The sequence below is a fragment of the Lissotriton helveticus genome, chromosome 2_1 (genome assembly GCF_964261635.1).
Source record: "Lissotriton helveticus chromosome 2_1, aLisHel1.1, whole genome shotgun sequence".
Classification (NCBI taxonomy): Eukaryota; Metazoa; Chordata; class Amphibia; order Caudata; family Salamandridae; genus Lissotriton; species Lissotriton helveticus.
The window spans coordinates 1,272,669,159-1,272,693,606 of NC_136059.1; positions in this window are offsets into that span (position 1 = coordinate 1,272,669,159).

A 24,448-nucleotide genomic window follows, 5' to 3' on the forward strand; every position below is an offset into this window, starting at 1 on the left:
CGCGGATGCTCCGTCCGCCATATCAGGATAGGAAAACGTGTCAAATTTCCGTCCGCGACGGAAAAGCACGCACCGCCGCCGAACTACACACGACCACGTGGCGGACGGAACACATCCGGAGGCCCCGCCGTACGTACTGACGTCTAAGACCGTCCCCCAAATCAAGATGGCGGAAAACACACATAAAACCGCAGCGGAAAAACAACCTGTCTGAACACGGCAGAATCCCCACAGCGAACATAGGTGACATAGCAGAGATACCCACCGCAAACTGACCACCACCATGGACCCAGCGCTACACGCTTTCCCGATGCTCTTCGTGATCCACCACGTCCTAGTCATGGCCCACTATGGACGACGACGCAGGTAAGGCACAAACCATTGGCTGTCTGGAGGGGAATACCAGCAAGGGACGTGACGTAGGGAGGGGGAGTGTCATGTTACCGAAACCACTGATGAGAAGCATATACGAATACACATTTGTAGTACGCAAGCAGGAATGACAACGACAGACCACGAGACTTGATAGACTACCTTTATTGTACAAAATAGGGGTATAATCACAGTGTATGCGTGAGCATGGGCAAAGTGGGCACCAGAGCAGCCACATCATTGGCAGTTAACGAGAGGGCAGAATGCAGTATCAGAGCTTCAACAGGGCATTGTGCAGTACAGAGCAGGTACATCATAGGCAGGTAACGAGAGGGCAGTATGCAGTATCAGAGCATCAACAGGGCATTGTAGAGTACAGAGCAGGTACATCATAGGCAGGTAACGAGACAGCAGTATGCAGTATCAGAGCATCAACAGGGCATTGTAGAGTACAGAGCAGGTACATCATAGGCAGGTAACGAGAGGGCAGTATGCAGTATCAGAGCATCAACAGGGCATTGTGCAGTACAGAGCAGGTACATCATAGGCAGGTAACGAGATGGCAGTATGCAGTATCAGAGCATCAACAGGGCATTGTAGAGTACAGAGCAGGTACATCATAGGCAGGTAACGAGAGGGCAGTATGCAGTATCAGAGCATCAACAGGGCATTGTAGAGTACAGAGCAGGTACATCATTGGCAGTTAACGAGAGGGCAGAATGCAGTATCAGAGCTTCAACAGGGCATTGTGCAGTACAGAGCAGGTACATCATAGGCAGGTAACGAGAGGGCAGAATGCAGTATCAGAGCTACAACAGGGCATTGTGCAGTACAGAGCAGGTACATCATAGGCAGTCAACGAGAGGGCAGAATGCAGTATCAGAGCTTCAACAGGGCATTGTGCAGTACAGAGCAGGTACATCATAGGCAGTCAACGAGAGGGCAGAATGCACTATCAGAGCTTCAACAGGGCATTGTGCAGTACAGAGCAGGTACATCATAGGCAGGTAACGAGAGGGCAGTATGCAGTATCAGAGCATCAACAGGGCATTGTAGAGTACAGAGCAGGTACATCATAGGCAGGTAACGAGAGGGCAGAATGCAGTATCAGAGCTTCAACAGGGCATTGTGCAGTACAGAGCAGGTCCATCAGAGGCAGCACGTGAGAGGGGCTAAGTGCATCAACAGTCCATTGCACAGAACAGGTCCATCAGAGGCAGCACGTGAGAGGGGCTAAGTGCATCAACAGTCCATTGCACAGAACAGGTCCATCAGAGGCAGCATGTGAGAGGGGCTAAGTGCATCAACAGTCCATTGCACAGAACAGGTCCATCAGAGGCAGCACGTGAGAGGGGCTAAGTGCATCAACAGTCCATTGCACAGAACAGGTCCATCAGAGGCAGCACGTGAGAGGGGCTAAGTGCATCAACAGTCCATTGCACAGAACAGGTTGATAAAAGGCAGCACATGAGAGTGCAGAATGCAGTATCAGAGCATCAACAGGGCATTGTAGAGTACAGAGCAGGTACATCATTGGCAGTTAACGAGAGGGCAGAATGCAGTATCAGAGCTTCAACAGGGCATTGTGCAGTACAGAGCAGGTACATCATAGGCAGTCAACGAGAGGGCAGAATGCAGTATCAGAGCTTCAACAGGGCATTGTGCAGTACAGAGCAGGTACATCATAGGCAGGTAACGAGAGGGCAGTATGCAGTATCAGAGCATCAACAGGGCATTGTAGAGTACAGAGCAGGTACATCATTGGCAGTTAACGAGAGGGCAGAATGCAGTATCAGAGCTTCAACAGGGCATTGTGCAGTACAGAGCAGGTACATCATAGGCAGTAAACGAGAGGGCAGTATGCAGTATCAGAGCTTCAACAGGGCATTGTAGTGTCCATGCAGGTACATCATAGGCTGCACAAGTACGTGTCCCTACCAACCCGTCACAGGAACCACAAGAGTGCCACGCAGTTCTCAATGGACAGACCATGTGAAATAACATTTGAGCGAAGTGTTCAGCACCTCACATCACAGAATCAGGGGGACTGCGTGAACTACCTGCCTCGGACACACTGGCAGCACCAGCAACAGGAGTGTGAGACACAGCCACAGCCCGAGTGACACACACATGGGCCACGGACCCAGACACACTGGCAGCACCAGCTACAGGAGTGTGAGACACAGCCACAGCCCGAGTGACACACACATGGGCCACGGACCCAGACACACTGGCAGCACCAGCAACAGGAGTGTGAGACACAGCCACAGCCCGAGTGACACACACATGGGCCACGGACCCAGACACACTGGCAGCACCAGCAACAGGAGTGTGAGACACAGCCACAGCCCGAGTGACACACACATGGGCCACGGACCCAGACACACTGGCAGCACCAGCAACAGGAGTGTGAGACACAGCCACAGATGTAGTCACTGACACGTGAGCCACTGACCCAGACAGACTGCCAGCACCAGAAACAGGAGTGTGCAACACAGCCACAGATCTTCTAACTGACACGTGAGCCATAGACCCAGATACACTGCCAGGACCTGCAACAGGAGAGGGCACAACTGACACTGTGCCACCATCTGATACATGAGAGTCAACTGCACCAGCGCCACTGGGACAACTGAAATGATGAGCCACAGGGCTGTATGGGCCAGGAGGCAGGGTGGGCCTGGGAGCTGGGGATAGCTGACCTAGAGCCAAATCGGGGTTGGCAGGTGTCAATGGTGTGTGTCTGCGTTTCTTAGGGATGTGTGAGTGCACCCTGGACAGGACAGGACTGCCAAGTGGTGGGGACTCCAAAGAATCACCACCCACCATAGGTGGAGCATCTGCTGCCGGGGATCTGGTTTCTGGGGACGTGCTGGAGCCTGCTTGTCGTTTGCTCTGTGCCTGCCGCCTGGACTCGGAATCATGTGTAATGGGGGATGCAACTACAGGGGACACCCTCCTCTGCTTCTGACTGGCCTGGATGGGAGTGGAGGTATGGGGGGACTCCGCCGCGGAGACATCAGTTTGGCGTTTAGTAGAAAACATTAGCCTCAGTGCAGCCAGGGGTGAAGTATGCCTGTCCTTGATTGCGCCATTGTCCATGCTAGATGCCTTGTCCGTAGGATGTGCCTTATCCTTAGGTGGAGTGTTGTCTCTGGATGTAGCCTGTGCCCTGGTCGCCGCCCTGTTCCTGCCAGCAGACTTGTCGTCTGTGGTGCACCTGTCTCCAGTAGACACCTGCTCTCTGTGTGTGTCCCTGCCCTTGGGAGATGGACCTTGCTCTGCTGTGGGCCTGCCCTTGGGAGTCTCCCAGCTCTTAGTAGGTGCCTTTGTCTTGTCCCTGCCCTTGGGAGTGTCCCTTTCCTCTGCTGTGGGCCTGCCCTTGGGAGTCTCCCTGCTCTTAGTAGGTGCCTTTGTCTTCTCACTGTCCTTGGGAGTGTCCCTTTCCTCTGCTGTGGGCCTGCCCTTGGGAGTCTCCCTGCTCTTAGTAGGTGCCTTTGTCTTCTCACTGTACTTGGGAGTGTCCCTTTCCTCTGCTGTGGGCCTGCCCAGGGGAGTCTCCCTGCTCTTAGTAGGTGCCTTTGTCTTCTCACTGTCCTTGGGAGTGTCCCTTTCCTCTGCTGTGGGCCTGCCCCTGGGAGTCTCCCTGCTCTTAGTAGGTGCCTTTGTCTTCTCACTGTCCTTGGGAGTGTCCCTTTCCTCTGCTGTGGGCCTGCCCTTGGGAGTCTCCCTGCTCTTAGTAGGTGCCTTTGTCTTCTCACTGTCCTTGGGAGTGTCCCTTTCCTCTGCTGTGGGCCTGCCCTTGGGAGTCTCCCTGCTCTTAGTAGGTGCCTTTGTCTTCTCACTGTCCTTGGGAGTGTCCCTTTCCTCTGCTGTGGGCCTGCCCTTGGGAGTCTCCCTGCTCTTAGTAGGTGCCTTTGTCTTCTCACTGGCCTTGTCCAAGGTACAGTCCATGGACATGTGAGTATCCCTTGCCTTGGGAGTACCTTTTGTGTTGAATGCCTGTGTAGCTCCTGAAGGCATGTCCCCCGACAACACTTGTGGATCCTGTGTGTGTACTCCAGTGTATCTGACGTCGTCTACGTGAACAGATTTAGCTGATCTAGGGGATGGGGTCTGTGCCCTGCGTGCCCTGACGTGCTGTCTGACGCTGCTTCTAGTGCAATAACCTGTATTTGAGTCCTGCTCAGAATAATCACTACCCCCTGAGACATCCAGTGGTGTAGATGGGGAAACAGAAGTAGCACCCTGTTCATGTGACTGTACTATTGCAGACGACACACTGCTTGCCAATGACTGCACTGTCCTGTGTAGACCTGCAAGATCGCCATGCATCCCTTCCATGAATGCCACCACCTGCCCCAACTTCCTATCATGGTCCTGGAAAGCATTTGTCATATTGGTCTGCCCCACACACAGCTGTCGCAGCAGATCAACGGCCTCAGCACACAGTGCATTTTGGCTCACCGTGGCAGGGGCAGCGGTGCCTGCACCGAACGCCACTCTGCTCCCCCTACTCCTCCAGCCACGAACAGTACATGGTGCAGTTGGCGGAAGTGTGGGCCCTGTGTGCTGTCTTCCGACAGAAGGTGATGAGTGCCCACTCCCAGTCTGTGACAACAGTGCAGGCTCACCAAGAGTGTCCGACGAGGAGGACGATGGTGTCTCCACATGCGAGTCCTCAGGGACGGTCCTGTTCCCCTCTCCGGCGCTGGCCTCCTCTGTGTCAGTCTGCGTGTGTGCGAAGTCTGAGCCGGACTCATTTCCTCGACTACTCTCCACCGTCTGTGGCTGAGTGTCCTCTGTCATAGCTGAAATGCACATAAAAGATGTGTGAGTCATGGGCAGACTGACGTACAGAAGGAACAGGATTGCCAAATTACATAGCTGACAAAGATTTTGTAGCCCTCATCCTGCACATGGCCCACCTCTACCAGTCATCCTCACATTTCCTGCCATGGGGCCATGGACCACTAGGGGATGTGCTTCAACACTCAACTACTAAGCAAGTGGCGTGTCAACATGGCGGACCTGGATGTCAAATGAGAACCACCCAATGGGACCAAAATGGCATCACAGACATACATACGCAACACGGAACTCAATAGTGTGTCTGTGCACCAATACATGCATAGCACTCACAGGTTTCCTACACAGACAGTATGCTCACCGCTAGTTTGCTGTTGATCGGCACTCAGACGTTCGGCCAGTTCAGGATGCGTCACTGCAATGATACGGTGCATGAGGGGGTCATGGAGCGTCGGGCCAGACGGGGCGTCCTTGGAATCAGGCCCAGTGTTACTTCCGCTACATTCTTGCTCAGCCTGGAAATGTCGTCCCAGCGTTTGTGGCAGTGTGTATGTCGTCTGTTGCACACCCCCAATGCCCGTACTTCCCGTGCTATGCTCCTCCACAGGTCCTTGCGAAGGTGCAGCTTGACCTACCATGATGGGAGACAAAAGGGGTTAAGTCAGTGGACAGGTGGCCTGTCACACACATAGGGGCAAGACGTAACTGTCAGCAGCCATGCACAATCAGGAACATATGTCTAGCCCACACTACACAGCTAAGATAGAAATAGGCCTGATTATTTGGCCCCCTCATGCACACCAACATGTCCCACACTGCACTTACCACCCGTCCTGGTGCGCCGTAGAGGCGTCCATAGTTGCGGAGTACACCGTCCACGAGGACATCAAGCTCCGCGGCGGTGAAGGGTCGAGACCGGATCTCTTTGCCTCTCGACATGGCAAGATCACGGAGTATGGCACTAGAGCAGCAGTCGGAGGTCAGCTCAGCAGCAGCAGCAGGTCGAGGTGATGGTCACAGGCAGCAGTCGGTGGTCAGCTCAGCAGCAGCAGCAGGTCGAGGTGATGGTCACAGGCAGCAGTCGGTGGTCAGCTCAGCAGCAGCAGCAGGTCGAGGTGAACAGGCAGCACTGGTCCCCAGGGTAGGAAGTGTCATTTTGGCCAACACACATATATAGGGCCCTCAGCACGTGTCAGTGGCATACGTCGCCAGCAATTGGTCAGCCCTGGAAGCGTGAAATGGGCCAATGACTGGCCCTGTTGTTGCGGTGCACTGCTTCCGCTACTTGCGATTGGCCATATGCGGCCAGCGTCCCTCTTCCCATTGGCTGCATGTGCAGGGACCGTCACGGGCACACATCGGCAACCGCACGTGCAAGCCTCAGGCACGGATACTTCAGTTGCAACAATGTTCTATCACTGGCGCCACCATGGCGGTGCACGTACTCAGCGGGGGAGGTGCAGGCCTATACACCCTGTAGATGTACTCAATGGACATGCCAGTTCATGACCCCCCTTACAGTCACCTTGCATCATCCACCGTACACCGGCCGGAGCGGCCGGGCCTAGGACGGCCGTGCCCGGCCATGTACACAACCGCCGTGCCCGGCCATGTACACAACCGCCGTGGCCGGCCATGTACACAACCGCCGTGCCCGGCCATGCGGTTGTGTACATGGCCGGGCACGGCGGTTGTGTTCATGGCCGGGCACGGCGGTTGTGTACATGGCCGGGCACGGCGGTTGTGTTCATGGCCGGGCACGGCGGTTGTGTACATGGCCGGGCACGGCGGTTGTGTACATGGCCGGGCACGGCGGTTGTGTACATGGCCGGGCACGGCCGTCCTAGGCCCGGCCGCTCCGGCCGGTGTACGGTGGATGATGCAAGGTGACTGTAAGGGGGGTCATGAACTGGCATGTCCATTGAGTACATCTACAGGGTGTATAGGCCTGCACCTCCCCCGCTGAGTACGTGCACCGCCATGGAGGCGCCAGTGATAGAACATTGTTGCAACTGAAGCATCCGTGCCTGAGGCTTGCACGTGCGGTTGCCGATGTGTGCCCGTGACGGTCCCTGCACATGCAGCCAATGGGAAGAGGGACGCTGGCCGCGTATGGCCTTTGGGAAGTAGCGGAAGTTGAGCACCGCCATGGCGGCGCCAATTATGTTATCTTGTCAGACGCTGCACCGTGATGTGTTGTGTGCAGTTGCGTCATGAGGGATGTGAGCGTGATAGGGAAAGGTCATATGTCATACAATATAGCATGTGTGTCCATACAATGCCCATCGGTCGGCACACAATGGGCAACAGATGTGCATTTGTACGTGTTGACGTCGGGTGTGACCCTACAGACGTTCTTACATCTTCACAACTACACAGTACATCACGGCTGTGTGGCCAAATTATGCATCTGTTGTCAGTGTCTTGTTCTGGCGAGGTGACTACAGTGGTGGTGGTACACATGCATTCCGTGTATGTGTTTTGTACGTTGTGTCACCATGCATGTAATTACCGTATGCACATCATTATTGGTGTTGGCATTTGTGCTTGATGACATGGCGTGTGTATAATTATCGTTTGTGTGCATGCAGTTGCATGTGTGTCTGTGATGTGGCTACTAAACATTAGGGTGAAGACTGAAGTTTTGTCAGTAAGGTTCACATGTGATGGAGTTGTACACGTATGCGTCGTTTGTAAGTTGACCTAAGTTACATCTCTCTCCCACACAGGAGGGCTCCAAATGTGCATCGGCCATACACTGTGCTGGAGGATATGGTTGACGAGGAGGTGATTCGGAAATTCCGGCTGGATCGACGTCGGTTGCTGGAGCTTGTGGCTCAATTGTCTCCTCATCTGCAGCCACGTAGGACGTATCCTGGGTCGATTACACCCACTGCAAAGGTCATGGCGGTACTACATTTCTTTGCTACTGGCACATTTCAGTACACAGTTGGACATGCCGGGGGGATGTCACAGGCCATGTTCAGCACGGTTCTTCGGGATGTCTTAACAGCTATGATGCTGTACAAGAATGACTACATACATTTCCCACGGCCGGAAGAGTTGCCAGCTGTCAAAGCTGATTTCTATGCACTGGGCCACATACCTCACGTTGTGGGCTCAATTGATGGCACACACATCGCTATCATTCCACCACGGGCACGGGAACAAGTGTTCAGGAATCGCAAACACTTCCATTCGCTGAACGTGCAGGTGGTGTGCCTGGCAAACAACATCATCTCACATGTGTGTGCAAGATTTCCTGGATCCGCACATGACGCCCACATCATGCGGAGCAGCATTGTCCCACGACTCATGGCAAATCTGCGACCCGGTCAAGCGTGGCTTGTTGGTGAGTGTGCAGTGGGGACTCTTGTGATCTCTGTGTTGCATGGGGTACCCACCATATCTTGTTGTGATGTTTGTCTCTGTCATCCCCCTACATAGGCGACTCGGCTTACCCAAACCGGCCCTGGCTCCTCAGTCCCCTACGTAATCCGAGAACAGCGGGTGAAATGCGGTACAATGAAGCACATGGAAGGACACGGAGAGTCATCGAACGTACCTTTGGACTGCTAAAGTCTAGGTTTCGGTGCCTCGATAAGACCGGAGGGGCCCTGCCTTACTCACCAGGAAAAGTATGCAGGATCGTGATTGCCTGCTGCATGCTCCACAACCTGGCAGTACGCAATGACATTGAACTGCTGTTGGACCCTGAAGACGAAGGAGTTCCTCGGCCTCCCATCCCACCCATGTCGACTGATGAGGATAGTGGTGAGGAGGAAGGTGTGGACCAGAGGCGCCAGCTCATAGATCGCTACTTCCCTTGAATGTGAGTAACTACCTCTAGTGGCGGTTGACAATGCCTCATGTATGTTTGCTGGTGTTGTGTGGATGTGGGGTTAATCAGCTGTGTGTTGTTTGTGATGGTTGCATATGTGTGTCTTCATGTCTTTGGACATACAAGTCTCCATGATGTGTGTGCTCTCATCCCATGCTTTTGTGATGGTTGTCGTTTGTGTAATGTTGCTGTGCATTGTGTTGTGATGTGTGTGAATCTGTTTCCTGACGTGTGTTTGCTGTCTCTGATTTTCTCTAGGTCACTCCCGCAGCGCCATGATCATGTACGACTGTGATCCCTGAACCTGTTTACGTCTGTTTCTGAAGGCAATCATGTGAATAAACATGGAGGCAAAACATCATTGTGTGAGTAAGTGCAATTTATTTACAGGTTGTGCTTCTGTGCTGGTGAATATTTACAAGTAAGTGGGGTGGAGGGAGTTGGAGTTGAAGGAAATGGCAGATGAAATGTCCGTGCTGACACCACATTGGGGGGTGTCAGGGTAGTCCAGCAGACCAGTGGGAATGATTGTCTGTGGGACAGGATACTTAGCTGGGTGAATGTCTGGCACAGGCAGTGACATTGTCATGGTCGTCCCCTCTTGGAGCGTGTGGATGGCGCTCCAACACTGCTCTCAGCCACTTCCTGCCTCGGCCGGCCCCTCCGTCTCTGAGGTGGAACAGAGTCAGCTGGGAGGGCAGGTTGTTGATGGGCCACATCCGTCGCCAGGGGCACAGGTGGTGGTGGCAGCGGTGGAGGCGGAGGTGACGGTGGCGGGGGAGGCGGAGGTGGCGGTGGAGGCGGAGGTGACGGTGGCGGTGGCGCTACGACACTTGGTGGAGGGGGGGGGTTGTTCCGGCCAACCCATTCCCTCCACATCGTTGCCTGCTGGCCCATGATCTGCAACATCTGGCCAAGGATGCCACAGATTTCGCGCTGGATGTTGGTGTTGTCCACTGAGTCCTGGTGTGCACGATCAGCGTTTGCCTGGGACCGGTCGTATGACGCCTGGTACCTGGCAAGGGCTTGTAGGGACTGTGCCACTGGATGGGGTAGCTGTCCTTCCTCTGCACGGCGGTGTGTGGCTCGCCTGATTGGCTGATGTCCCGTTGCCTGTGTTTGTGGCCCACTCACCCTGCTTGTGTGTGAGGCCGATGGACCAGCGTCGTGCGCTGGGTTATGCTGGGTGGCACCGGCAGGAGTCGTGGTGCTGGTGGTAGTGGTGGTAGTGGTGGTACTGGTGGTACTGGTGGTACTGGTGGTGGTGGGGACTGTGCAGATCACAGAGACAGGTGTCGCTGGAGTCACACATGCGACGTTGAACAGCTAAGCTCTCGCAACCACAAATAAAGTTTCACAATTCAATTGATTGATGATATACAACACAAAAAGTAACATAGAAGCAGATCCTTTGGTGTGAATCCTGTCCCAGCAGGATTGAGTTTTAATGGGTCCAGACTTGAGAAATAACAGTCAGCCGACACGTGTTTCGTCGTGTGCCGTTGAGTCAACACGACTCTTCAGGGCTTAGAGTCAACCCTTACGATGGGGTTGAGTGAGGTCTGGGCCTTATAGCGGTGTACCCTTTAGGTAAATTGGCGAGATGCTGTCACTAGGAGTAGTAGAATTTTAAGAAATTTAGTTGCAAACGGATGGATTATCCTGTGGTTCCGAAAATAAAGTCACGTGCTAATCGACTAGTGACTTCTGTTTCTTAGTGGTATCAGAGATTTCCTGGTGCAGGGCCTCTGAATTAAGTCATGTAAACTACGAAAACCGGGAGGGGATCCATAAAGAAGAAAACCATGGAAGACGGGTGTGCTTCCTGGTTAGTGGTGAGCTATTAATCGGTATCCCTCCTCCGTGTGTTCCCGGTGGCCGTCTGTCATGAGGGTCCGTTCACTAAGAAACAGAAGTCACTAGTCGATTAGCACGTGACTTTATTTTCGGAACCACAGGATAATCCATCCGTTTGCAACTAAATTTCTTAAAATTCTACTACTCCTAGTGACAGCATCTCGCCAATTTACCTAAAGGGTACACCGCTATAAGGCCCAGACCTCACTCAACCCCATCGTAAGGGTTGACTCTAAGCCCTGAAGAGTCGTGTTGACTCAACGGCACACGACGAAACACGTGTCGGCTGACTGTTATTTCTCAAGTCTGGACCCATTAAAACTCAATCCTGCTGGGACAGGATTCACACCAAAGGATCTGCTTCTATGTTACTTTTTGTGTTGTATATCATCAATCAATTGAATTGTGAAACTTTATTTGTGGTTGCGAGAGCTTAGCTGTTCATATGTGTATGGTCTCTTGACTCCTTAGACGGTTAGGGGTAATTCTCCGTCTGCTCTTAACGCACCACCCACTCACCATCTATGTTCTTCCACACTTGAACGTTTAACCTGAGGTAGTGCGCCCAGATTATCTGAACCCTAAAATTCCCTTCAGTAGTATATCACACATGCGACGTTGGTCGGTCCCGGGAGTCCCTGTGAGCCAGATGGCCCTGGCTGCGTGCTTGGTCCCGCTCCATCCTCCGCACCGGAGCTGCCTGTGTCCTCGTCACCAGAGAGTCCTGTAGGTGTGGGAGGCGAGGCTGGCGGCCGGGTACTGGTTTCCCCAGTCAGTTGATGATCACCTGAGGGACAAGATAGAGCTGGTCAGTAATGTGGACATTACATGGTTATATAGATTTGTAGACATTTCTGTTTCCTGTCGCACACACCCCACCCTCCACCACCACCACCCTCCCCGTGAACATGGGGGCCTGTTGGGAGTTGTAGTTTGGGCCTCTCACACACCCCACCCTCCACCACCACCACCACCACCCTCCCCGTGAACATGGGGGCCTGTTGGGAGTTGTAGTTTGGGCCTTTCACACACCCCACCCTCCACCACCACCACCACCACCCTCCCGTGAACATGGGGGCCTGTTGGGAGTTGTAGTTTGGGCCTCTCACACACCCCACCCTCCACCACCACCACCACCACCCTCCCCGTGAACATGGGGGCCTGTTGGGAGTTGTAGTTTGGGCCTCTCACACACCCCACCCTCCACCACCACCACCACCACCCTCCCCGTGAACATGGGGGCCTGTTGGGAGTTGTAGTTTGGGCCTCTCACACACCCCACCCTCCACCACCACCACCACCACCCTCCCCGTGAACATGGGGGCCTGTTGGGAGTTGAAGTTTGGGCCTCTCACACACCCCACCCTCCACCACCACCACCACCACCCTCCCCGTGAACATGGGGGCCTGTTGGGAGTTGTAGTTTGGGCCTCTCACACACCCCACCCTCCACCACCACCACCACCACCCTCCCCGTGAACATGTGGGCCTGTTGGGAGTTGTAGTTTGGGCCTCTCACACACCCCACCCTCCACCACCACCACCACCACCCTCCCCGTGAACATGGGGGCCTGTTGGGAGTTGTAGTTTGGGCCTCTCACACACCCCACCCTCCACCACCACCACCACCACCCTCCCCGTGAACATGGGGGCCTGTTGGGAGTTGTAGTTTGGGCCTCTCACACACCCCACCCTCCACCACCACCACCACCACCCTCCCCGTGAACATGGGGGCCTGTTGGGAGTTGTAGTTTGGGCCTCTCACACACCCCACCCTCCACCACCACCACCACCACCCTCCCCGTGAACATGGGGGCCTGTTGGGAGTTGTAGTTTGGGCCTCTCACACACCCCACCCTCCACCACCACCACCACCACCCTCCCCGTGAACAGGGGGGCCTGTTGGGAGCCATGGACATGTTAGTGAGTTGGTGTCCAACGTGCATGGGTTGGGGCGTAGGAGATGTTTCTTCTCAGTTGTGTGAGCCTGACCATGTCGTGCTGATCGTGGTGCTTGGTTTGTACTCACCAGTCTCTTCTCCTTCGTCAAGTCCGTCTAGGCTCTCTGGGTGTAGTATCACCAGCACCTTCTCCTCCCAATCGGTGTAGGGTATGGGCTCCGGGGGTGTGCCACCGCCAGTATGATTGGCTCCAGCAACGTTTTTAGCTCGGATGCCCTTGACCCTGGTCTTCAGGTCATGCCACCGCCTCTGAATGTCATGCTTCGTCCTCGGCACAGTCCCCGACGCATTCACCCGAGTGACGATCCTGTCCCACATGTGGTTCTTTTGCGCCACGGACGTCTGCTGGACTTGGGCCCCGAAGATGTGGGGCTCAACACGGATTATTTCATCTACCATTACCCTCAACTCTGTCTCCGTGAATTTAGGTTTTTTTTTGGGTGCCATGGTGTGTGGTGCTCAGTGTGTGAGTTGAGTGAGTTGGGGGGTGCAGGTGTGTGGTGTGTGATGTGTAGGATTTGTGTGGTGGGTGTTTGTGTGGTGGGTGTGGTAGGGTGGTGGGTGGGTGTCTTCTATGTGAGTTTGCAGTATCTCGAATTGGGCCTCTTGCTAGCAGCAATGCTGTGATACAAAGGATTGTGGTAGCGTGTGGGTGTCATTTTATAGTCGTGTCTCAATGGTTGTTGGCAGTCAGGTGGTAGGTGGGCGTGTTGACTAGTGTGCATTATTGGATAATTGGGACGTGTCATGGTGGCTTGTGCTTGGTGTTGGTGTGGGGGGGGGCGTTGACAATGTTTGTATGTTTGCTTTGGACTTGCGGTACACTTTCTAACATTTGTTTGCCGCTAAGGATGTTGTGCGTGTTGGCCTTCCGCAGTGATGCTGTGGTTATCGTAGCATTCTTTCCGCCGCGGACGTGGATGGCTGTGAGTTCCGTGGTACGGGTGGATTTATCCTAATTGCGGCCACGGAGTATTCACAGGTATGGCGGTACATGTGTTATTTTCCGCGTTCATTTCCGTCCGCGGCAGTGGTTGTTCATTGGACTCCGTCCGCCGCGGACGGAGTTGGATGTGTTCCGTCCACCGCGGACGGTGTTGGTTATGATCCGTCCGCCGCGGTCGGAGTTTCGTGACATGATTATCCTAATCCCAACCGCGGAATCTCCGCGGCGCAGCCGGGAGTAAAAATTCCCCCACCATGGCGGACAGTACCCATTTCCGTCCGCGATCCTAATCGACCCCTAAGTTTGAAAAGAAGTCACAAGGCCACTGCCTATAACTTAAAAAAGTAAGGTAACTGCGTAGTCAAGGACGCATTAAAGATAGTCTGAATTAACTCCCCAAAATGCAGGGGCACGTCTGCATTTAATAAAGCATGCACTTCTGTGCGGGTGTTTGCTACATGAAGGACAAATGTTTCTCTAGCAGATGTAAGAGCAACATCTTTTAGAGACAATAGCGCTCTTATACGGCTCATTTGGTTGAATCGACGGGCAGATAGAAACATCCAGCTTCCCATGCTGAGGAGTAAACACAACTTTTTTATAGCAAACCACACGCTCAGTTACCGTAATCATGTAAGCGATGCCTGCTGCTAACATCGCACAACAATCTGCATTATTTCAAAGTAAATAACTCCCGTTTGCCAGTAAACTCAACGTTGTTATGATAGCACATGTCGGAGTGCCTTTCAAAACTCAGGCCAAATTAGGCGCATCTTTATTACAAGAGCCATGCAATTGTATGTGTCTACAAATTAAGGGGTGATCTGGTGCTATTATGCAATCCTCGCCATTCAGATAAACTTCTTTTCCCTCCCTCATGCACCTATATGTAAATGGTAATAACCAAGCTTCATGGAGATAAGCGCTGCCTAAAGATGCATATCTGCCTATATCATAGTACTTCATGCAAACCTCAAACTTAAACAGGCTAAAGGGTAACATCATGATACCGTGGATAAGCAACACAGCTGAATCGGGTCTCCAATGAGTGACCACTTGTAACCATTCTCATAGCGCGCCCTGTGCTCTGATTTGACGGTGAGAGAGTGATCGCACCATAGTTTGTACTGCTAATCATTCTCAGCATACGCTACGAATACGCTTTCACGTTACGCGTCGCATCAAAGCTTCCGTGTGACGTCATGTACGGCGCCCCGTACGCAAAAGATGCAAATGTTTTTAATTATTTAAAAACATATATTTATGTATTTAATGAACATATATAGGGTAGTTATTAAAATAGTTTTTTTAAACTTTGAACAATCGTATATTACTTTTAAAAGCAATTACACAAATCACGGAGGAACGTCATGTGTACTCGCATCGTAAGAGCACCGTAAGCACAGCGTAACCGTACGCAAAGCCATGTGACTTTAAAAGAAGAGATTTTATTGGTTCATAATACTTCCTATTCCAACTGTTGAAAGTTCAATCCCATTTTAATCATTCTACTTTGACTTTCTAAGAAGAAGCATCTCTCCTGAGAATCTTGTCAAATAGAAGGAAGATTACCATAATAAAAGCAATGGAATCATCTTCCAGCCATTCTTCAGAGGAATATTTTATTCCTGAAGAACCTCCAAAGCAGAGAAAAGAAGCTCTAATTTGGCAGTTTTTTACTTTTCCAGAAGGGCAAAAAAAGGTTAATACTCCAAAAGTAACCTGTAAAATTTGTCAAACAACTTTTTCAAGGGGTGATCCATCTTAAAAATACTCCTTTGGCACAGCAAATATGGAGCGACACGTGAAGAACTTGCACCCCAACAACTTTGCTCGAGCTGCAGCACGGAGTTTGCGAGACAACCCACCTGATACTGCCTGCTACTGCACCAAGCACATCAACTGCTGCAGCAGCATTTTCAGCAAGCAAGCCCCCCATTTTAGAAAAAAATTGCCCCCGGGATTTGGCCCCTCCGGGAGCTAATTAAGAATAAAACGGACTTCTAGTTTTTTTTTTCCTTTTCCACCGCGTACGAGTACCATACACGTATCCCGCATTTTTTTATTTAAAAAAATAAATACAATTTTGGGCCTAAAGATCCATGTGGGACCCCCTGAGCAGGCCTAGAGGGTCAACATGTTTCTACCCTGCCCCCTTTCCTTATTTTCCAACTTTGTTTTACAGTTTTCTTGTAACTCTATGCTACTGAGGCACAAGATGGCTGCCAACACTTCCTGGTTTGTAGTGTTGACAGACAGTTGACATCCAATCAGCATGCAGCTCGTGATCGTAATTGTACAGATTTCCGTACTCGTGCAGTACTCCATCTCTAGATATCACTATGATTTTACTTTTGATTTTCTCAGGAACTACTGAACGGATTTACACCATTTAAAAAAAAATGCACAATCTGGGAACCGAACTCTACCTCTCTGCCAAATTTGGTGTAATTCCGTTCAATCGTTCGGGCTGTAGCCCTGGCTAAAAGTCCCTATGGAAAATTGCATGGGGAAAACATGTTTTGGGACCCCCCTTATTTCTCAGCCCCCACTAAACAAATCACGCCCAAACTTTCAGTGAAGGAGTGGAACGGAGCAGGCCATTTTCTTGGAGAAATTTGCGAAGATTCGTCCACCAGTGCCAAAGTTATTCCAAATAGAATGTTGTGGATTTCCTATGGAAAGTAGGTCCTAACTATAACTACCTACTGGCGACCGCCAGTATGTAATATATATATATATATATATATATATATATTGGACATTAGATTCTCCAACAAAACGCAGTCAAGGAAATCATCCGGCACTCCAAGGTAGAGAAGAGTCTTTACCTTATTTTAGACGAGTAAAAAAAAAAAAAAAACATCAACGCGTTTCGGGAGTCAAGCTCCCTTGATCACGATGTTGAAACGCCATTTTGGCAATGTTAAAATGCACATTACAGTGGTAATATATATATACGAAAATATATATATAGATATATATCAACCACTATTATAAACCTAACGGCATTAGCACACAATTAGGTAATTAGGTATAACATTCTTGCTTGATGGATGTTTGAGGATTCAGGATTTTATGTCACCTCTGCTTTCAAACATTATCATACTTCCCTGCATCCCACAACACATCTTAGGAATGACAGCAGATAAATATGTTTGCATTACACTCAACCATATTTCATCATGTTTCATCTTGCTTTACAAAAGAGCTTTCAATCAAGCCTTTCATCCTTTTTGCCAATGACCAATACTACTTGAGGTAGTGAAGTGGCAATGGATGGTTTCACATAATGTGGCTGTTCAATATATCTAAACATACCGAGGTTGAATAGAACATTTTGTGTTCCACACTTTACACTTGACGATGAAACGAGAACAAAAAGAAACCCGGTCAGCCATTTCCAGCCTTATTTCCAGCGATAGCCTGATTCCTCTAACAGAAACCCAAAGGATCCAAGAATGTAGTATTCAAAACCTTTTGTTTGAAATTAAAATCTCAGTCACATATTTGAAATTAGCTTTCTGAACGTGTGAGAAGGTCTTTTCTGTGTCAAATGTATCTCTCTAATACCTCCCATGTGACTGCGTTTAGGACCTGAACTAACATGGTGCAACTGAGCTCCATAATTGGATTAAACTGGTCTGACTGCAAATATTGCATATTTATCAGGGCGTTACTACATTTTATTTCGTGGAATACACATGTCATACTGGTCCAGCTGTGTGTGCTGCCAAAACCACAGTTCATGCTTCCCTGAAACCGATACAGAGAATAATAGGGGCTAATGGGGTCAGTTTAGGAGAATAAATGACATCGCAAACATGGATTCACATTGTCTGTGTGTATGTGAATGAGAACAGTTACACATGCCTGGTTATCACTCTGTTTAAAAGAGCTTTCCTGTCTAAAAAAGTGTCCATGTTACTTAACGCATATATTTTCTGAGACATAGTTTTCTGAATGCTGAGGTTTTGTGTCCAATAACTTTTCTTCTTTCTCTCAAAAGTAAAAGAAAAATATAGGGCCAGGTGTACTAAGAATATTCATGGTAGAAAACTATGCTTTTTGCAAAATCACAGGGTTTGCAACCACAGCCCTTTTTATATGTACTAACTCCATTTTGTGATTTGTAAAACTTTTATGGAATCCAAAAATGGGGGTTGCGACCCATACCAAATCCCAATTTGGAAGGTGCATGCTAGGAGACTACTTTGCAAAATGTGAACCAGCATGGTATGCATCAATGGTCTGCAACAACAATTCTGGTCACAGACCATTGATCGCAGGTTGGGGTTGTAATTGATTCCAAAATAAAAGGGGTGCCCTGTGGATAACTGTCCCTTCAGGAATTGAAGTGGCAGCTTCAGTGGGAGTGGATAATGACCCAAGGGGCCACCTGTACTCACTCAAGTATGTTATATGGAAAACGTTTTTTTAACTGCCTGGTTCCTTTAAACAACTTGATTTGGAGTCCAATCAAAGGGATCGAGGTCTGTTGTCCATTGCAGGATGCTATCTCTTTGATTCTGGCCAATCGCTGAGAGGGTGTAGCAATTTGTGACTTGCCTAGTGAATATTAATAAGTTGGATTATTCTGCAAACCCCTGTGATTTCTTGTTTAGAAAAACAATATATTAGTACATAGGTTGCTTCACAAAATATGGGTCACAAAAACCCCAGTGCACAACCACTTTATATGACTGGTACACCGGTACATCTGCCACATAGCTTTATATTGATGATGGTAACTTTACTGAAATAGGATAAAATGACTATGGGGTTTCTGTGAGACTCCTAGTTTTGGTTAAGTGAAGGACTAATCTAATATTTTCACCCAAGAACAGAAGTGACAGAGTTTACCCTTTATGTCCGCCCACTGAGCAGATTTAGTTTTTCAGCACTACAAAAAGTCACGCATTATGTGGACTAAAATGAAAAATGATTTCCCTGTTTGAATGTGGAAAATCCCTCAAGCACAGCCTGTCTATGTCTCTGTCAGCTATCATAACATCCAACAAGGTGCAGAGCCCACTCCCCTCCCCCCAGTGTATTGCATCTGGCTTCTTGGCAGCCAATGTGAATAGTGCAAGCACAGATTCCAACTGTGGTTGAAAGATGGCTTCTTAAACTGCTAGAAACTCCTGATTGTTTCTATAATTCGGTCACCTTTCACCCAATCAGAGCTGCTTCCTGAGTTTAAATCATTCTGATTTCCAGCTAGCTATCCTATTAGAATAACCTACTGAGCCAGAAAAGCAGATTTTGATTTGGGCCCTGATTCCACCAGCTGTCTGTGACCATCGGTAGACTCCATCAGTTTAATACTGGTAATTTCTGTGTCCATGGTAATAGTGTGGATAAGGGGCAAAATGTAAATAATATGCCTCAAACCTTTCTTACCATCAAGTTCTAGGTTAAGCCCACTTACCTCCCCGGCATCAAAGTACCACCCCCCCTCAGGTGAAGGATCTTTGCCACTGTGTTTTGAACCAGGAGCTATTTCAGCCTTACAAATTAAATCATAATAACAGTTCTAACGTGCTGTCAAAGATGAGAATTTGAAGTGGTATTAAAAATGTTATTTCCCATAAAGGGTTTAGTAAGTTTCTGTTTATTCAAATGAGTCAATAAATCAAGTAAGTTTCCTGAACTCTCATCAAAAAGTATGGTTAGAGCAAACAATTAAATAAGGCATAACACACTTTCCATAAAAGGACCACAATCCCTTTTCTAAAGCACAGGATCCGATTTTGAAGTTAGCAGAACTCATGAAGAGTTCAAGTTAAAAGGAAAAGAGTGAGATAAAGAGAACATACTGCCAAAAAATCACACAGAAGCAGCAGAACTTCCCATTAAGAGCAGTTCATGAAACTCAGCTGAGTCTCAAATATTCGAACATCACATAGTTGCAGTAGCAATCTGACAAAAGTCAAGCCTCAAAGTAAAGTAGAGGATGAACAGAAGAAGTAGTAGCCACAGCTGTCTGCAAGGGACAAGGAAAAAGTCTCTGGGAGAATGATCAGAAAAAAATGAGCGGGATATGGTCTGCAAAATAATGGCATTACATCTAACATGGACAGGTACTAGTATAAAATGCAAAACTAATGTTGCAAAATGTTTAGCAGGTCTCTCCTCCTCAGATCCAATCGGTTAACAGCACTCGTCTGAGAATGAGTCCAAATCTTCCTTTCTCACGAAATAACATGCAGCTTGCAAAGTTTATCACGAAGTTTGTTTCAGACATCTTATGTGTGCATCTTCTTTATTCATAAATCTCCATTCGCAGAGGCATAAAACAAAGTTTAACCTTCTAATGTTAATCTTTCAGCATGTACACAATGAACTATGCTGAAGAGGAGATACATCAGCTTGCAAAATACTGTTTTAAAATGTGCAACTATGATATTCAAGCACTATGTGAAATATGGTGAGAGTAGGAAGTGTAATCAATACAAATAATATGTTGCTTAGAAAATGATAACATTTATTAAAACTGGAAGATTCTGCAGTTATGAAAAACATTTCTAAGCATGGTACATTTTTTAAATTGCATTGTACATATTTCAGCAATATTGAGTTTACCTCCAGCTAAAAGAAATCTTGTATTTAAGCATTTCTGTGGCCTATAATAATAACTATGGCTATCTAGTGCAGCTTTCACAATTCAAATGTGTGTCAATTTCTCTTTAAATTAAATGTTAACTGTTGTCCGGATAGCTGCAAATTACTGAAAATTCTACCTAATTAATTAACATTTCTCAGTCCCCGATCTCATAATTACCTTAACCGTCACACTATCCTGATTTCACATGTGTTCTGCCTAAAGGGCACTTAAATCATCAGTTTAATCCTGCCTTTTCCATTTTAAACTTTTGAATTTTAATGATTTTCAGTAGTCATCATTCATGAGATTGTTTAGTTCTAATTATCTTTCAAAACTTGTATTTCTTTCTCTGCCCTTTCTCTTATATAAGTAGTATCTACAGCCTTTGAATAAAGCAAAAACAATAATAAGCAAAGCCCCATAATTAGTAATGGTATAATTATAGCTTTCCCAATACCTCCTCTTGCTTTTGTGATCCAATTTCCAATTGTACGAACTCCTTTTCCAAAATGTACTAAAATGCTAGGTGTTTTAAACTACTCTAACTCAGGTTTCATGTCTGAAGCATTCTTTACAAATTCCTCTATGTTCTTACTCTCATCAGGGATGTATGCACAACAATGGGTTAATTTGATCATCTTGCAGTCTCCGGCTTTTTCTGCAAGTGAAATATCTAATGCTAAGCAATCCTGCAAAACCATGGATCTTATTGGGATAAGCTCCGTGTTTAAAACTAATAAAGCTCCAGAAGTACTGGTTGCCAGCTTGTTGCCAACCATTGACAGTTTTCCAAGCTTATCATCATTTATGATGACTCCTACAGGTGGAACCATTACACTACTAACCCCTACATGGATGTGTTCCTTTTATAAACACAAATTTTTCCTTTATGTTGACTGTATAAACTTAATTTCGGGTAAACCATTTGCTTTTTAAATTTCGTGTAAACCATTGTGTTGGACATGGCCCTTTTTGCAGGGTTATCCCCAAACTGTTACTTCTTCCGCCTATTTTTTCCTGACCTGTGTTGTTGGCTTTAGGACTCTGGGCACTTTACCACTGCTAATCAGTGCTAAAGTTCATATGCTCTGCGTGTACATTGTTATTACAATTGGTTCTCCCTGATGGGCATATTTGATTTAATGGTAAAGCCCCAGTAAAGTGCACTGGGTGTGCCAGGGCCTGTACATCAAATGCTACTAGTGGGCCTACATCACTGATTGTCCCACAGACATGAGCAGCCCATGTCGACCTGGCAAGTGCACCCACTTGCCAGGCCCTAACCTTCTCTTTTTTTACATGTAAGGCACCCCTATGGTAGGCCCAAGGTACCCCCATAGGCAGGGTGCAGAGTATGTAAAAGACTGGACATGTACTTGTGTGTGTGCCATGTCCTGAGAGTGAAATACTGTCAATTTCGTTTTTCCACTATTAAAAGACTATCTGTCCCATAGGATAGAATGGGAAATACTTAGTTAATCAAAAATCTTTATTCGATTCAAGGAATCATCAAAGATTATTAAACAACTTTTCATACATATTATAATTTACATTCATCTAAATATAAAGAAGAAGTGGAGAAGTGTGGCTCACTGGTTAGAGGAGGCAGACCCTGAAGCAGAGGTCAGACCCGGGACCAGGGTTCAATTCCTGACGCGGCAGGGTCTTGAGCCCAAATATCCACGGACTCGATAATTCTCGTTTCGGTGCCTACTCGAGTCACGGGTTCACACTCTGCAGCTCTGGACATTAGCTTGCTTAATCTCCACTACGGCCCCCCCGCGGCGGGATGCCTGGCTTTCACCTTGGGGATGCCCAGTTCGGGTATCTCACAGAGAAAAGCCAGGACGGGTTCCCAAGGCAAGCGCCGAGATGCCTACGGGTAATCGAGCGCTATATAAGAACGCATAATAATAACAATAATAATAATAATATAAACATAAAAACATATTAAATTTACAAGAGTCTAAGTAGCAACGTTATATTCTGTTGAGATTTATCCTTTTGGTCTTGACCCCTATTACGCCTAATTTGATTACATTTTTTCTCGATACAGTACAAAGCTAACAACTCAATTAGCACAAGCAAAAACATTTGGGCTCTACTGCTACTAAGATTTTCAGATGATTCCGACTAAAACCTTTAAGAAATTAAAATGCATACAAAATTCTTAAAATCCATTTTGTTTTGTTTTTTTACTTTTTAAAATGTAAGCCCATTCCCATGTCTTATATGGCTGACATCTAGCAAATATTTACTAATGCCAAATACAATAAGTTGGGCACTGTCAGTTTTTAAAATTCTAAGGGACTCTAAGTAGCTCCTGATATTCAGACTCCTCCACAGGGGCTTGATCCACCTTTGTCTAGGTCTGGCATATGCAACGCAAAAGAATAAAACATGTGCAATATCCTCATTAGCACCTAATAGACACAATGAGCATTTAGGATCACTAGTCCTCGGTTGAGCTTTTGCCCATGTAGCCGTAAAAGAATTAACTTGTAGTGTCTCATACCTAAATTTTATATAGAGGGACTTTGCCAGTTGTGGTTCAATCTCTCCTAGAAAGGGCTCAAAGCTCAGAGTCAGTTTAAAAGACAAAAATGGAGTGGTCAGTCTCCCCAACTGAGGATTTAAAGTGATTTTTGTGTTATGAATTCCTAATATATAGATTTGATCTCTCTCTTTGAATCAGGGGTCAGCAAGCTTGGCGTTGCCCAGTATCGGCTCAGACCTAAATTGGAGAGCCATTTGCGGATGTAGGCCAACCAAGGAAGAGTGACAAATGTATCCAAATGCAGTAGATGCCCTCAACGTCTGCCTGTAAGTCTCTTATTCCTCCGTTGTCCAAATTCTAATCCAATAGGCCAATAGCCTCCATACGGCAAGAGATCCTATTCTTTTTATCCCAATATCATATGTAAGAGGGATCATCTTCATATTTTTGGGCATACATGTAAGCATTCTCATGATTTTATTCTCCCCAGTGATGAGAGGCTGAACATTTTCTCCCCCCAAAGCTCAGATCCATGGAGTGAAGCTGCTTTATAAACTTCTAATGTGAGAGTGATTGCCTTTGATAAGGTAGAGTGCTGTTTTTTCACTACGGTAGTAGAGTTCTGCATTAGTATTGTGTTTGACTTATTTATTTGGGACTCCCATCTAAATTTTGAATCTAATGTAACACCTAGGTATACAAAGGTTGGAACACATTTCAAAAGCTCCCCATTCAATGTTATTTTTTTCTGAAAATGTGTATGTGGGTTGATAGCCATGTATTTTAGTTTTGTTGGCATTTATCTGAAGTCCTTTTGTCTTACAATAAATATCAAGGCTATCAAGTATGTTTTGGAGGCCCCTAGGTGTTTGTGACAACAGTATTATTAGGCTTTCTTGTTTTCAGTTTCTATTTTTGGTGAATTCTGGTGGGGTTTTTTCAGTGTTTTCAATATCTTAAAAAACAGTTGTTATCAGTGGTTACACATTTTCGCGCCACTAAAAACAACAGAAAAAGGGTTTTTCCGGTGTTTATGGAACGTTTTGCTTTTATTATTGCTTGCTTTCTGCACTGAAAGAACATGGTATATAAACAGTGTACATATAGTGTATATGAGGTCCAAATAGATTTTTTCAAATTAATCTTATTGTAGTACACCATACATTACTTCTTCAGTGAGTCTTTGGGTCATGTGTGCTCGTTCTTTCCTTCCCATGTAAACTTCTGTGAAAAGGCCCTCTCAGCATTCATAGCCCCTTGGGATGAGAACCATCAGCTAAGGGACACAGTTGGATGACTCTTTCTTTGATGCCACATAAAGCACAAAATGATAAATATTTGCGTTTTAGTTCCTGTGCATAAGAAAACAGTGCACCAGAATGGACTAAAAAGTCAATAGCATCCCTCATTAACTCTGAAGACTGTAACGATGCTTTCAGCATACCATCTAACAAGTGGGAAGGATCTCCTAGAGGGAATCACTTTAGCTCGGGTACCAATTTGACAGGTCATCACACAACTTTTTTATATACATAGATGAATCACTGCAAATACAAAC